This window comes from Macaca mulatta, chromosome 2 (genome assembly GCF_049350105.2).
Source record: "Macaca mulatta isolate MMU2019108-1 chromosome 2, T2T-MMU8v2.0, whole genome shotgun sequence".
Classification (NCBI taxonomy): domain Eukaryota; kingdom Metazoa; phylum Chordata; class Mammalia; order Primates; family Cercopithecidae; genus Macaca; species Macaca mulatta.
Genome location: NC_133407.1, coordinates 21,591,167 through 21,607,894, shown reverse-complemented (window position 1 = coordinate 21,607,894; position 16,728 = coordinate 21,591,167). Strand labels below are relative to the sequence as shown.

The 16,728-nt window shown below is 35.4% G+C and overlaps 1 protein-coding gene and 1 pseudogene across 2 annotated transcripts in view; one reads left to right on the top strand and one right to left on the bottom strand.

Annotated features, from left to right (window-relative positions):
* Positions 1 to 550: 550 nt before the first annotated feature.
* Positions 551 to 1,818, top strand: LOC704056 (eukaryotic translation initiation factor 2 subunit 2 pseudogene; annotated as a pseudogene). Its single transcript, XR_011228.5, has one exon. The product of XR_011228.5 is annotated as a eukaryotic translation initiation factor 2 subunit 2 pseudogene (transcript).
* Positions 1,819 to 7,439: 5,621 nt separating this feature from the next.
* NEK10 (NIMA related kinase 10) overlaps positions 7,440 to 16,728 on the bottom strand; it is a 422,123-nt gene continuing 412,834 nt past the window's right edge. Inside the window, exon 40 of the mRNA XM_077994143.1 lies at positions 7,440 to 10,609. The gene's annotated coding sequence lies outside the window, so the exon portion shown is untranslated. The remainder of the gene's footprint in view (positions 10,610 to 16,728) is intronic.

Here is a 16,728-nt window from a genome sequence, read left to right as displayed (position 1 = left end):
TGAGAACAATTGGACACAGGAAGGGGAACATCACACACTGGGGCCTATTGTGGAGTCGGGAGACGGGGGAGGGATAGCATTAGGAGATACACCTAATGTAAATGACGAGTTAATGGGTGCAGCACACCAACATGGACATGTATACATATGTAACAAACCTGCACGTTGTGCACATGTGCCCTAGAAGATAAAGTATAATTTAAAAAAATAAAAATAGGCATTTCCAAAGCTTGGAGGGGAGGGCGGGGTGTCGTTCCCTTTAGCTGATGCAAGAGCCTAGTGAGGTGGTGGGAGAGGTATCGGCAGGAACAGCTTTGCTGCCGGGGCCTGGGGCTGACCCGTCTGACTTCCCATCCATGCTGAGCCCACTCGAGCCACAGCCATGTCTGGGGACAAGAGACGGAGTTTTACCATGTTAGCCAGTATGGTCTTGATGTCCTGACCTCGTGATCCGCCCGCCTCGGCCTCCCAAAGTACTGGGATTACAGGCGTGAGCCACCGCGCCCGACCTCCTGCAATTTCTACTCTATCAGGTGTCTGCCCTATGATTTTTTATCTTACTATGAGCAAGAAGAAAAAGAAGAAGAAACCTTTTATGTTAGATGAGGAAGGGGATACCCAAACGGAGGAAACCCAGCCTTCAGAAACAAAAGAAGTGGAGCCAGAGCCAACTGAGGACAAAGATTTGGAAGCTGATGAAGAGGACACTAGGAAAAAAGATGCTTCTGATGATCTAGATGACTTGAACTTCTTTAATCAAAAGAAAAAGAAGAAAAAAACTAAAAAGGTATTTGATATTGATGAAGCTGAAGAAGGTGTAAAGGATCTTAAGATTGAAAGTGATGTTCAAGAACCAACTGAACCAGAGGATGACCTTGACATTATGCTTGGCAATAACAAGAAGAAAAAGAAGAATGTTAAGTTCCCAGATAAGGATGAAATATTAGAGAAAGATGAAGCTCTAGAAGATGAAGACAGCAAAAAAGATGATGGTATCTCATTCAGTAATCAGACAGGCCCTACTTGGGCAGGCTCAGAAAGAGACTACACATAGGAGGAGCTGCTGAATCGAGTGTTCAACATGATGAGAGAAAAGAATCCAGATATGGTTGCTGGGAAGAAAAGGAAATTTGTCATGAAACCTCCACAGGTTGTCCATGTAGGAACCAAGAAAACTTCTTTTGTCAACTTTACAGATATCTGTAAAGTATTCCATCGTCAGCCCAAACATCTCCTTGCATTTTTGTTGGCTGAATTGGGTACAAGTGGTTCTATAGATGGTAATAACCAACTTGTAATCAAAGGAAGATTCCAACAGAAACAGAAAATGTCTTGAGAAGATATATCAAGGACTATGTCACTTGTCACACATGCCGATCACTGGACAGAATCCTACAGTAGGACACGCGACTCTATTTCCTACAGTGTGAAACTTGTCATTCTAGATGTTCTGTTGCCAGTATCAAAACCAGCTTCCAGGCTGCCACGGGCAAGCGAGCACAGCTCCGTGCCATAGCTAACTAATTTGCTAATCACTGATTTTGCAAAGCATGTTGTGGAGATGTGGCTGGACAGGTTTGCCATCAGAGTAGATATACCGTTGTATTAAAAACAAGATAAAAAAGCTGCCAAGATTTTTGGCGAGTGGTTGGTTGGTCTGAAGTCCTTGCAAGACGCTGATGTTCAAGCTGTTGACATACTCATTGCCTACTTTAACACCTGTCAGAGAAACGTCATATGGGGTAAGGAGGTGCTTTTTAAAAATCATTCATAGACTTCTCTAAAATGCAAGATAAATTAAAGTTATTATAACAGTGATTCTTTCAAAAATAAATAAATAAATAAAAATAAGTTAGTATTTTCCACTAAAAAAAAAAAAAAAAAAGATGGGTTACAAACAGAACCTGTTTCCTAAGGCTGCTGTAAGGATTAAATAAGAAAATTATCTAAATCAGAATTCCTGGCACATCCTAAGTGCTCAATAAATATTAGATACTATAATTATCTTTTATAAAAAAAAAAATGCCCGTAGGTGTTCTTTGGATCTAATTAGGCCCACACAACACCAAATTCAATCAGTTCATTAAATTTGTTTATTTCAAGTTTTAAAATTGACAGAATATGCCCAAACACAACATTATTAAAATCTAAACAGTTTAATCATTCATATTCGCCCTGAGGGTACTGTTCTTGACAGTTAGCTATAGTCTACTAGCAAAACAGAAACAAATTCAACCACCGCCATTCATCTTCCCGGAGACTGACAGTAGGGAGAATAGTAAGATTTTCTATTTATTTTATGCACCCATTTTCTTGCTAGCAAACGCAATTTACCTACCCCCAAGTCACTTCTTTCAGTGCCAGGTAGATCCAACTATGAAATATTCACATCACATCGATCTCTCATCAACCTTGAGAACATGTCATCGGTAAATGTTAAGAGATTATTTCTAATATCATCTTCTTTGGGGCATATCACAGATAAGATTCACTCTTTCAGGAATTAGGGCGGTAGATGGTTACTCAAACCCTCTCATTAGAACCTTGCTTTCAAATAAATTCAATGCAAAAAAATGAACAAACAAAAACTTTTACATTTTTCCAGAGCTTAGACTTAAAATCTTGCAGAATGTATCAATAGCTCTTTTCACAAGCCCATGAGGATTTAACCCTCCTTACATTCTTTATGATTAATACATTTACAGGAGGATTAGGTCTCTAAATGGTTTTTAAATCCCAGAGGAAGGTAAGAAACTCATAAAATAAAATAATAATTCCTGGGTTTTAGTAGACCAAAACATTTATTCTAAGGAATGATAGCCAAATGATAAAATAATATCCCTGGGCAAATTTCAGTGATTGCATCAGGAGTGGAGCAAAGAATGGTTCAAATATGTGAATGTGTTAAGTTCAATTTCATCTAATTGAGAGATTACTACTTTTTTTTTTTTTTTTTTTTGAGACAGAGTCCCACTCTGTCCCCCTGGCTGCAGTGCAGTGCCACTATGTCGGCTCACTGCAACCGCCATCTCCTGGGTTCAAGCCATTCTCCTGCTTCAGCTTCCCACACGCCCGGCTAATTTTTGTATTTTTTAGTAGAGACGGGGTTTTGCCATATTGGTCAGGCTGCTCTCAACCTCCTGATCTCAGGTGATCCACCCGCCTCAGCCTCCCAAAGTGCTGGGATCATAGGCGTGAGCCACCGCGCCTGGCCGAGATTACTACTTTTTGTACCCAGAGAGTCAGCAATTGGTGTGAGCTCCAGTTGAGTTCACTGAGCAGAAGAAGCCATGAAAGGCCATGAAAGGCAAATTATCACTAGAAAAGCCAGAGTAATCACAGAGTACTATTCTCATTAAGCACACATCACTTTCTGTAAGGACTTCTTCTACAGCTATGTTTAATTCATATATTAAAAGTAACGCCTAGCTAACAATAAGAGAAGTGATAACTAAAACTATCGTAATTCCCTGTCTTTGTGTATACAATACTGGGACTGAATGGACATAATTCCCCAACTCTATACTAAATAATACTAGGACCAAGAATAAATAGCTTGCTGGCTTGCTCCAGGAAATACAACACCTGGAGGTTAAGTCTGTTTGCCAATCAATCAGCTAACTCGTCAAAACAGGTTCCTCATCAAGACTTACTTCCAGCCTCTCTTCTCACTATTACCATCAAACTAAAGCTGTTATGTCATAAACTCGACTCAGCCCTAACCAGTTCCAACCCTGCAAGACCTACCTTAAAGTTACCCCTTTCAGACTTTAAAACCCTATAAATACCCTGCCCTAATTTCCCATGACTCTGTCAAGGCAGTATTTTTTCTTGGTGCAGTAAATCTGATAAATTTACCTGTTTTACCAGGGGTCAATAGTCAACAGTAGTTACAGCCTTGATTGGGAACCTACAGTGTGCCAGGTACCATGCTAGGTGCTTTATATACGTTATTTCTAATCTTAGCAACAACTCCTCAAGTTAATGCTTTTTATAATGCACAAAGAAGAAACTGAGACTCAGGAATGTTGGTAAACTGCCCCAACTATACAAATAAGAAGTGGCAGATACAGAGGTCACCTTGAGTCTGTCTGGCTTCAAAAACTTTTGGTAGCTCACAAATCATTTTAAAAATAAGCACAGAAAGTTACCTCCCCATCTCTTCCTTACCCTAAAATTAATTCCATATGCACCAATGATTAAAATGTAGAAGAATTTGTTATTTCATTCTTCCATTAGATTTTACTTATCTAAAATCATTATTTTATCATTTTAATGGTAACTGCAGATAATGATACATTTTTCACCTATTACAATCTTATTAAATTTAGCACTTTTCAATTCCCCAGGAAAACAAAAAACTACAGAACTCTTCAACTCCATTTACTTCCTTTCATTTTATGCATTATTACTATGGTCATGAATTTTAATTCTTTAAATAGTTTAAGCTATATAAGATATTACTATTATATATGGTCAACATTTATTTTTATTGACCCACAAATGTAATCTTTTCAGTCATCTTTCTTTTCTAAAATTGTGAGCTTCCATCTGGGATAGTTTTCCTTCTGCTTGAAAAAAAAAACCTTTAATGTTTTCTTCACTGTCAGGTGAATGATAACATAGTCCCTTAGTTTTTGTGTTTGAACATTGCTTTATTTTGCCTGAAATTTGAAGAAAATTTTCATTTAGTGCAAAATTTAAGGTATCTATAGTCTTTCATCAATTTGAAGATATCATTCCATTGCCTCATTACTTCTGTAGAGAAGTCAGCAGAAATCCAAGTTGGTCTTAATTTTTCTATTTTGAAAAGAAATCTGTCCTTTTCCTGTGGCTCTTTTAAATATCTTCTCTTTGTTTTGAATTTCCAGAAGTTTTACTATTATGTACCTAGCTTTTGTTTACTTTTTATTTTGCTTTGGGTCCACTGTTATTGTGGCCTGATGTTTTTCTTTGTCATGTGAAAATTCTGACCATTATCTCATTAGTTATTTCTTCTGAACTAGTCTCTCTTCATTCCTTTTAATATTCCAACTGTATATATCATTAGTCTCATATATACTTTTTAATACTAAAATCCTTTTGTTTCTTTGTTCTTAAATATTTTCTTCTGACTTATCTCTCAGTTAACTAGTTTTCTCGTTAGCTGTAAATCTTATATTAAAACCATTAATCGAGTTTGTAATTACCATTATTGTATGTTTTTAGTTCTAGAATGTCCGTTTGATTATTTTTATAGTTTCCAAATTTCTACTGATAAATATCATTTTCATTCTGTAAACATGTTGCTCATAGTTATTTTAAAGTCCACACCTGTTAACTTTATCATGTAAATCACCTTCTAGTTCAGTTTGTTTCCTTTACATTTTCTTGATTTGGGGGGCAATTCTTCACTCCCTGTATACCTTGTTTTCTTGAGTTCTGGAATATATTAAAAATGTGAAGAGAAAATGAGACACTATGAATAGTATCTTCCTCCAAAGAAGATTGCTTTTTTGTTTTGGCAGCTAGGGCAAAGACTGCCTTAATCTAATCAGTGATTGATTTGATTGGTTTCAGGCCTGTGTGGACTAGTCCATGTCAGGCTTATGTTTATTTCTAACATAGATCCGTTTGGAATCACAAGTAATTTTGGAGGGGTGGTACTGGTGTCCTCTGTTCTTGATAGGCCCTGAAACTCTAATTTTCCTACCTTTATCTCTGAGAGACCGTCAAAAACTCTGTTTATCTTACTTTTTTAGCACCCTTATTCAGTATGGACAATCATCTGGAGGGCTGCCATATACTGGGTTTATCTCTTTTGACTTTCAAAAATATTGGTTGCTCTCAGCCTAAGTGTTCCAAGACAACCTACGTAAGCATTTCTATTTAAAAAAGAAAAGAAAAAAAAACTTCCCAACTTTCTCTTTTTTAAAAAAAGTAAATTTGTAAATTTATTCTGGTCTCTTTTTTCTCATAAAATTAAGACCAGGCTTTTAGTAAGTAAAAAATTATTAAATATTTTTTAAATTAAAATTCTTAAAGGAGCGAAAAAAATGTCTAAAATAACATCTGTGGAGGGCTGTATCTGTTTCCCAGGGTAAAACAGGAATCTACTAGCAAGTTTTCTTCTCTTCCTAGTAATAATATACACCCAAGCATGATTGTGACAGCAATTTTTGCAGTCTATGCATCCAATCCAAATGACACATTCATTGATGACAATCCCCTGTCTTTCTCCACCTACTGTCATGTCTTTAAAACTAGCAACCAAGATGAGTTGCAGGTGTAACAATTAATTGCATCAGAGGACAGAAAGAGGAGAATTTTTTTTTTTTTTTTATTTTTTTTTTTGCTGTTATTTTTCAGAACATTTAGCAAATGGACTGGCTTGCCATCACTTTTGTCCTCTCTCTTTTTTGTTCTATTCTATCCCAGGGGAGATTGAGCAATTTATCTGACTGATAAATTTGAGAAGACTTGACTGTGTATGCTCAGATTTGGTCTGTTCTTTGTCATCTGAAAGTCAGCCTTTTCATGAAAAAACACACATTTTTCTCTTGATCCTCCATGATGTAATTCCCACGTAGAGGCAAGCCCTTGTCAAGTGGTGCATATGTCTAGGTGGGCAAGTCTGCTTAGTTCTGGGATTTAGTATTAGGAAGACCATTTGTTTTCCATAGTATGCTATATTCTCCAACTTAAACTTTGTCAGAAGCAAATGTGACATTTCAGCCTTCGTATCTCTCACTCTTATTATTCAATTTGTTCAGAACTTGTGAGGGGAAGATAGATGCTATTTATTATACTTGCTTATAAACCTTGATATTAAAGAGCACGATTTTGCACATCTGTTCCAAACCAGATTATTATTGATGCTTTTTAATTTTAATAATTTTATAGCCGAATATCTAGTTATTATAATATACCACTCTTCCATTACTAGTGTTATCTCACATTGTTTTAAATATTTACTAAATACTTTTAGCTACTGATATCATTTTTCCATGTCCTACTGAGGTATGCATATTTTGTTATTGATTTATATGAGTTCTTTATCATTAAAACTGCTGTGGCTGTCAAATATCACTATTGTAATCAAGATTTCTAGATTAACTTGAGAAATATATAATCAATTTATTTTAACTATTTCACGGCTACTCACACATTTCAACCATGACTGAGGGATACTGCAATTGGCATTATATTCTTCCTTTTAAGTTGATGCCCTGAGGCTCTATCCTACTTTTCCTTTTCCCTGGTATAAAAGATTGGGCCATGATTCAAAAAGCACTATTGACAATAAATGCATTTACTGTAATTCCCAATTATCTTACAGAAAAAAATACTGGCGTGTAAATTTATCCAATCCACAAACCAAAAGCTTGCATGAGAAATGAGGTTTTAGTAATTAGTTTCACTTCTTCTTTCTTTATTCACACTACCAAATTAAATGGTACTTTTTTTTCTCTTTTTTTTTGAGATAGAGTCTTGTTGTGTCACCCAGGCTGGAGTGCAGTGGTCCAATCTCGGCTCACTGCACCCTCTGCCTCCCGAGTTCCAGCGATTCTCCTGCCTCAGCCTCCTGAGTAGCTGGGATTACAGGCACAAGCCACCATGCTCAGCTAATTTTTGTATTTTTAATAGAGATGGGGTTTCGCCATGGTGGCCAGGCTGGTCTCGACCTGCTGACCTCATGTGATCTACCTGCCTCGGCCTCCTAACGTGCTGGGATTAGAGGTGTGAGCCACTGCACCCAGCACTTTTTTAAAATATATAAAACCCTAACATAGAGCACACGTAAATTGATTAAAATTGCTGATGGAATAGGGAAAATTTTATTTCTAGCTTGTCCTGATTTTATTATATTGTTAATGTAAATTTTACTGAAGTATAGCACATACACATATAAGTGAAAAAATAAGTGTAAATATCAATGAATTTACACAAAGTGAATAACTAGATCAAAAACAGAACATTTTTCTTCAGTATTAGAAGACCACATATGGCCCGTTTTAGGCATTCTTCCGAAAAGTAATTACAATCCTGATTCCTATTGCAATAGGTTAGTTTTGTCTGTTTTTAGACTTTATGTCAATAGAATCAGAGTACTTTTTTTAATCCATCTTCTTTCCCTCAATATTTTGTTTCTTAGTTCATCCATCTTATTAGCATTTCAATGTCAGCTGTTGGCTAATTCAGTGTGCTCAAAGCTTCAGTCACATATTTATTTTTCATTATTTTTGTCACATGCATATACCACTGGTTCTTTTATTTGTTTAATATTTCTCTGAAATTATCTATTTTATTAAACATAACCTCATTCTAAACTCTGAAATATATGAATCATTGAGGTTTTTTTGTGCTAGTTTTTTTTATTTTATTTAAAATAAACACTATTAAATTTTTTTAAATTGTACATGGAACGTTTAAAATAATTTCATACCACACTTTGTATTAACATTGTACCAAGAGGTCCAGTTGCAAAAGAGCTTTCAAAAATGACATTTTCTAGAAAATTTGCTATATTCCAAGGCTATTCTTTTGCCTGGCTCACAAACTCACAAATTCAGATTCAGTCAGTATCCTCCAATTGTCCAAATCCTACAAAGCTTAATCAAACTGACAAATCTTATAAAACAACTTTAGAAAACCAGAGTCCTAATTTGAGAAAATGCAGTGAAAATTTCAACTGCCAGCCTGCCGGGGAACTCACATCAGTATGACCAGAATACTCTTTCCCTGTAGACTAAGCTATCTCTAAAGCCGACAAATCACCTAAAAGTTATTCCTGAGTGTCAACTAAGAACATGATAGCTTAGTAACGATCTTTAAGCCTTGCTGCCCTGGAAGCAAGCACTCTCGTCTCTCTCAGGTGAGCTGCAAATCACTTCTTTGGACTGTATAAAATTAATTCTATATCTGCTGTCAGCTGCCAATAACACTTCTCTCATTTCCAAGTATAGGGGTGCAGTAAGGGGAGGAATGCCTTGTTAATGATTTCATTCATTTTTGGAAGGGAAACTAATACTCGAAGAAGTTAACCAATTATACTCTAATAAGTGGTGAAGCCATGGTTTTTTCACAGATCTATCTCATTCTGATATGTATAGTTTTTCCATTATATTATATGACTTCACAAACTGGCTAGGCCATCTTCTCCAATCTATTTTGGTTCTCTGGAATTCAGTTTCTAGCTGTAAAAAAAAAATGTTAAGGTATATTTTATTTTTCACTTGCAGTAGCACTTTCTAAGAGATATAAAAACTGAATCTTGAGAAGTTCCTGCGCCAACATGGGCACAGGAGCCCATTACAGCCCATCTCTCCTGCTGCTTACAACTAAAAATTCTTAACAAAACATTTAAAAAAAAAAAAAACCTGAGCATGCTGAAAAATAAGGAAAATTTAGATGGATTAAGGGTGGCTGTCAACATTTAGAGAAGTGACTGATGAGATATGTTTCACTGTTTTCTTTTTTCTTTTATATAGCTTCACTCTATGAGTGAGTTCCCAGCACAGCTGTGAGGTGGTAGCAGCAGCACAGACAGCTAATACTTTAATTACAACAAACAAACAAACAAACTTGGTTCGGCCAGAGAAACCATGTAAAAGAGACTTTGATGGCTAGAGAATGAGTGGAGGGTCCCAGAGTGAAGAAAGTCAGAAGGGATGTATGGCTCCTAATTGTATAAACAAACCTGCTAAAGTCTTCAGACTCACTCTTGAGCTGTGCAGGCACAGATCAGATGCAAACTAGCATTACAAAGCTTAAATATTGGGACTGGAATTTGAATCACCTTCCACAAAAGACAAGTCAGAACTTCCAGTCTGAATCTCATCAGGTTGATTGTCTGCTAAAGGAAAAACATCACCACTCCCCAGATTATAACAGGACCCAGAGTCTAAATATCATAGCATTCAAAATGTCCAGGATACAATGAAAAATTAGACAATATACTATGAAGCACCAAAAAGTGACTGATTTAAAAGAGAAAAAACAATAAACAGATGCCAGCCCCTAAAAAAATCCCAGATGTTAAAATTATTAAAGCTACTATTATATCTATGCCCTATGACATAAACAAAAACAAACAAAATAAATAGAAAAAAAACAAGGGAAGATTTTAGACTGGAAAAGGTAATCTCTGAAATTTGTCTTTAAATTACTGATGAGCTTAAGAATATATAGAAAAAAGAGTCAGTGAACTTTAAGACAGATCAATAAAATTATCCAATTTTAAAAGCAGAAAATTAAAATAAACGGAGCCACAAAGACCAATGAGACAATATTAAAACATCTAATATATGTGTTCTTAGAATCTTAGGAGGAAAAACATTGTGGAAAAAAATATTTGAAGAGATAGTGACCAAAAATTTGCCAAATTTAGTGAAAGATATAAATTTAGAGATTTGAAGTTCTGTGATCCTAACTCGGATAAACCAAACAAAACAACACATAGACAAATCATAGTCAAACTGCTGTAAAGCACAAAATAAATATTAAAAGTGTTTTGAAGGCAGCTATAGGAAAATAATATATTACATACATGAAAACAATTACTTACGTATCTATGGATTTCTTATCAGAAAACATGGCAGCACGATCACAGCAGAATATCTTTGAAGTGCTGAAAGAAAGAACCTTCAATTTAGAAACCTATATCCAGTGAAAACATCTTTCAGTAGTGAAGTAAAAGATAATCTCAGATAAAAAAAAAAAAAAAAAACTAAGGGAATTTGTTACCACCAAAGCTGCTTAAATTAAAATGCTAAAGAAAGTTCTTTAGGCTGAAAAGAAATGATATCCAAGGGAAACTTTGGTCTTCAGGAATAAAGGAAAAGCAATATAAATTATAAATATCTGGGTAAACATAAAAATATAAAACATATGAAACATATATAACTGTTGAAAGTAAAAATTATAGCATTGTCTAATAGATGTTTCAATGCATATGATAATTATAACAAAGATCAAGAACCTATATGATTGTAATGTATCTACATTTTACTTGAAGTCCTACAATACTAACTGTAAGTAGACCCTGAAGTGTTAGATACATACACAGTATCCCTTTAAAATACACATGGAGGAGCCAAAAATGTAAAAATAAAATATAATACTAAAAATTACTCAAATAACCTAAATAAAGGTAAGAAAGAGATAGAAGAATAAGAATCAATAGTAAAAGGAAAAAAGAATAAAATAGTTCTAAATCCAACCACAATCATTTGATGAAATGTAAGTTATGTAAGAAGACCAATTGAAAAGCAGAAGTTATCAAATTGGATAAATAATGAATATCTAACTATGCACTGTCTATAAGAAATCCACTTTAAATAAGAAAATATAAATGGATTCAAGGTAAAATATGAAAAAGGATACAGAATGCACATACTAATCAAAAGAAAACTGGAGTGGCTTTTTAAAGATGAATTATGTGCTGTTTGGTTTTTTTGTCAGTGAATGGAACTGTTTAATAGAGGGAGAACTCTGTAAGCAAGTGTTGAGAACATTCTATTGAAAAATATGTTTTAGCTTTGTACATAGGGCTTACCAGGATGGGTTTACATGTACATGTTCAAAAGTTAAATCAAAGTACACTTCTTTAATGGTGCATTTTGTGCTGCTTTGCTTCAGTTAATGGAAGTGTCTAAAACACAGAGAACCCTACAATCCAGTAATATAAAAACGTCAGACAAAATAAACTTCAGACCTCAAAGTAGACTTCAAAACAATCAATATAATGAGGGATTAAAAATAATTAAACAAGAATAATTAAAAGACTAAATCTGTAAGCACTTCAGAAAACTTCAAAATATTGAATCAGAAACTGACAGAAGTAAAAGGTAAAATAGATCAGTCTATAATAATAGTTGCAGATTTCAACATTCTTCTCTCAGCATTCAATATAACTTATAGACAAAAAATCAGTAAGGATAATAGAGGACTTGGGCAACATTAGCAACCAACTTAACTTAATTAGTATTTATATAACATTCTACCCAAAAAATGCAAAATATACATTCTTTTCCAGTGCATACGAAGCAATAATCAATATAGACAGAATTCTAGACCAGAATAAAAACTATAACAAATTTAAAAGAATCAAAATTGGACAAAGTATGCCTTTTTAATCCTAACAGAATTAAAGTAGAAATCAACCACACAAATATATTAGGAAAATCCCAAATGTTTGGAAATTAAATAACTGTAAATAACACATGGCATAAACTGGAATTCACGTGGAAAATCAGAGAATATTTCTAATTGAAAGAAAATAAAAATGTTACATATTAAATTTGTAGGGTATAGCTTTACAAAGTGCTTACATGAAAATTTATCTAATTTTAAATTAATTATCAAACCAATAATTTAAATTTCCACCTTAGCAAATTAGTAAGAGAGCAAATTAAACCCAGAGCAAACAGAAAAAAGAAATCATACAGATAAGAGTAGAATGCATAAAATTGAAAACAGAAAATCAATAGAATAAATCAATGAAAGCAAAATCTGTTTCTTTGGAAGGATAAATAAAATTTAATAGTCCTGTAAACAGACTTACCAAGAAAAAATAAAAGAATTTAAGAGGATACATCACTACTGACGCTACAAAAAGTAAAAAGTACTGACCCTGCAGACAGTAAAAAATAATTAAATATTACAAAATACTTTATGTCCATTAATTTAAAATTGGAAGTGAATAATCAGAATATTCCTAAATATTTTAAAGAAATTGAATTCATAGTTAAAACCATTCTACAAAGACAACTCTAGTTCCTTCTGTAAATTCTACCATATGTTGGAAAAAAGTACCAGTTCTATACAAATCCCTCCTAAAAGGAGAAACAAACAATTCTCAACTCTTTTTTATAATACTCTGATCATCTTGATACCAAATCTTGACAAGGTAATTATAAAATAACAGAAAAAAACCTACAAATGTTGTAAATCAAATCCAGTAACATGAAAAAAATCAACTGGTATTTATCTCATGAATGCAGGCTTTTAAAATATTTTAAAACCAGTAAGAATGAATTAAGTCTTTAAAAAGAAACCCTGACAGTATTCCGTGCTGGTGGGAAGGCAAAGTAACCAGAACTTGCTTATGTTACTGAAAAGAATACAAGATGCTACTACTATTTTGGAAAATAGTTTCACAGTTTCTTATAAAGTTAAATATACTTTTGTGTAACCCAGCAATTCTATTTCTTAGTACTCAAAAGATATAAAGTTATGTTCACATAAAAAATATAGAAGTTTGTAGCAACTTTATTAATAATCTATGAAAACTGAACACAACTCAAATGTCCAACAACTTGTGAATAAATAAGCTAACTATGATCCATTCATACAAAAGAATACCAGTTAGCAATAATTTTTAAAAAACTACTTATGGCCGGGCGCGGGGGCTCACACCTGTAATCCCAGCACTTTGGGAGGCCGAGGTGGGCAGATCACGAGGTCAGGAGATGAGACCATCCTGGCTAACACGGTGAAACCCCGTCTCTACTAAAAATACAAAACATTAGCCAGGCGTGGTGGCAGGCGCTTGTAGTCCCAGCTACTCCGGAGGCTGAGGCAGGAGAATGGCGGGAACTCGGGAGGCGGAGCTTGCAGTGAGCCGAGATCTCGCCACTGCACTCCAGCCTGAGCGACACAGGGAGACTCCGTCTCAAAAAAAAAAAAAAAAAGAAAAAAGAAAAAAAAAAAAGAAAAGAAAAACTACTTTTACGTGTAGCAATATGAATGAATACCATATACATGATTCCATTTGTGTAAAATTCTTGAGGAGTCAATATTGCAGGAGTAGAAAATAGATCAGTGGTTGACAACGTCTGGGGTGAAGGCAGGAATTGATTACAAAGAGATTTAAGGGAATTGGGGAGATAGGTGGGCAGTGGAACTGTTCATTTTGATTATGGCAGTTGCTGTAAATTTTTGTGAAAACTCATAGAAATATACTCCAAAAAGAATGGATTATTGGATGTAAATTATAGCTAAATTTAAACAATATATAGTAAATGAGTTATAGTGAGTGGGTTTATATTTGAATGTGATCATATAAGAAAAAGACAGTCATAAAATCAAGTATTAGAATTTAAGTGTTGCTCATGACAGGGGAGATTTAACCAACGAACTTTGACTATTCTTGACATAAAGTATTCAAATTTTCTACCTTCGTCATTTAACTCTGGTATGAGGCCAGGTATGACTCTGTGATGCTGTTATCAGCTAATGACTTTTTTCTGCAATATTTATTTCATTTTCTGGACAAAACAAAATAAGTGACTAGAAGGAGACATAAAAGTAAAAGAAGGAAAGAAAAGGAGAAAAAGGGAAAGAAGGGAATACTATATGTAACTTTATACAAATAAATTTGACAGCTCTGATGAAACGGGCATATTTCTTGAAAATTACAAATTATCACAACAAGAGAACCCAAAAAATAAAGATTTTATATTCACTGAAGAAACTGAACATTTTACTGAAAAAAATTTATCTTTACCATGCACATACACACGCAAACCAAAAACAAACTTCCAGGCACAAATGGTTTCACTGGGGAACTCTGCCAAACATTCAAGGTAGAAATGATACCAATATGACACAAATTATTTTTTAAAATAGAGAAGTCTTGCCAAAACCTGACAGACTTCACTAAGAAAATAATCTGAAGATAAGCATCCCTCATAAACGTGCGCACAAAAATTTTTTAACAAAATAGTAGTATACATTGAACCCAATAACGCATAAAACTTATTACACATTATGACCAAGTAGCATTTGCCCCAGGAGCGCAAGGTTGGTTTAACGAATGAAAATCAAGTAATGTAAAGTACCATGTTACTATAATAAAAGAGAATAACTAATCTTTTAATGGATGTAGGAAAGATGTTTGAAGAAATTCAATATCCATAATTAAAGCAGCAGGCATAAAATATAAGATGATGTTCTGAAAATACACAAAGAACCATAAAAATATATTTTCCTATTATTACTGAGTATAGGCTGAGTATGTTGAGTGGGAATTCTTTAATCAATATCAACCTTTAACTGGAGCAGATTTTGCACTGGTTCTGTCTCGTAAATATGCTAGCCAAGAGGGAATCTGCATTTAATTCAAAGAAATTTGTCTTTGTGTGTTTGTTAGTTTTTTATAGATAATGACAGAGAGCTGACACTGCGCTTGAAGAAAAACATTCTAGCAGCAAAGATACTGTTTAATGCCCAAATTATTAAGATTATTCTTTCTCTCTCAAGAAAAAAAAACATTAATAACAACTACTTCACAGGAACATACCATGAAATGAGACAGAACCGTTCACCCCCTTGGAAAGGGGGCTGAAGCCAGGAAGCCAAGTAATCTCGCTCAGCGGGTCCTACTCCCATGGAGCCCAGAAAGCTAAGAACAACTAGCTTGAAATTCTCGCTGCAAGCACAGCAGTTTGAAGTTGACCTGGGATGATTAAGCTTCGTGGAGGGAGGGGTGTCTGCCATTACTGAGGCTTTAATAGGGGTATTTCCCCTAACAGTGCTAAGGAGACTGGGAGGTCTGGGCTGAGCACAGCAAACCATCTGTGGCCAGACGGCTCCTCTAGATTTCTCCTCTCCAGACAGGGTATCTCTGAAGGAAGGGTAACAGCTCCAGTCAGGGGCATACAGACAAAACCCCCATCGCCCTGGGACAGAGCACCTGGAGGAAGGGGTGGCTGTTTACACAGCTTCAGTGGATTTTCATTCCTGTCTGCCAGCTCTGAAGAGAGCAGCTGATCCTGACAAGAGGGATTCAACCAGCACAGCTCACCAGCTCTGCTAAGGGACAGACTGCCTTCTCAAGTGGATCCCTGACTCCTGTGGCTCCTGAATGGAAGAGACCTCCCAAAAGGGGTCAACAGACACCTAATACTGGAGAGCTCCAGCTGGCATCAGGAAGGAGCAGGCAGCAATCCTTGCTGTTCTGCAGCTTCTGCTTGTGATACCCAGGCGAACAGGGTCTGGAGTGGACCTCCAGCAAACTGCAGCAGACGTGCAGAAGAGGGGCCTGACTGTTAGAAGAAAAACAAACAAACAGAAAGCAACAATATCAACATCAACATAGAGGACCCCCACACAAAAACCCCATCCAAAGGTCATCAGCCTCAAAGATCAAAGGTAGATAAATTCATGAAGATGAGGAAAAACAGCACAAAAAGCTAAAAATTCCAAAACCCAGAATGCCTCCTCTCCTCCAATTGATTGCAACTCCTCTCCAGCAAGGGCACAAAAATGGATGGAGGATGAGATTAATGAATTGACAGAAGTAGGCTTCAGAAGGTGGGTAATAACAAACTCCTCTGAGCTAAATAAATATATTCTAACCCAATGCAAGGAAGCTCAGAACCTTGATAAAAGGTTATGAGGGGGCCAGGTCCGGTGGCTGACACCTGTAATCCCAGCACTCTGGGAGGCCAAGGAGGACAGATCATGAGGTCAAGAGATCGAGACCATCATGGGCAACATGGTGAAACCCCATCTCTACTAAAAATACAAAAATCAGCTGAGTGTGGTAGTGCACACCTGTAGTCCCAGCTACTCAGGAAGCTAAGGCAGAAGAATCACTTGAACCAGGGAGGCACAGGTTGCAGTGAGCTGAGATCATGCAACTGCACTCCAGCCTGGCAACAGAGTGAGACTATATCTCAAAAAAAAAAAAAAAAAAACTGGTTACAGGAACTGCTACCTAGAATAACCAGTTTAGAGAGGAAC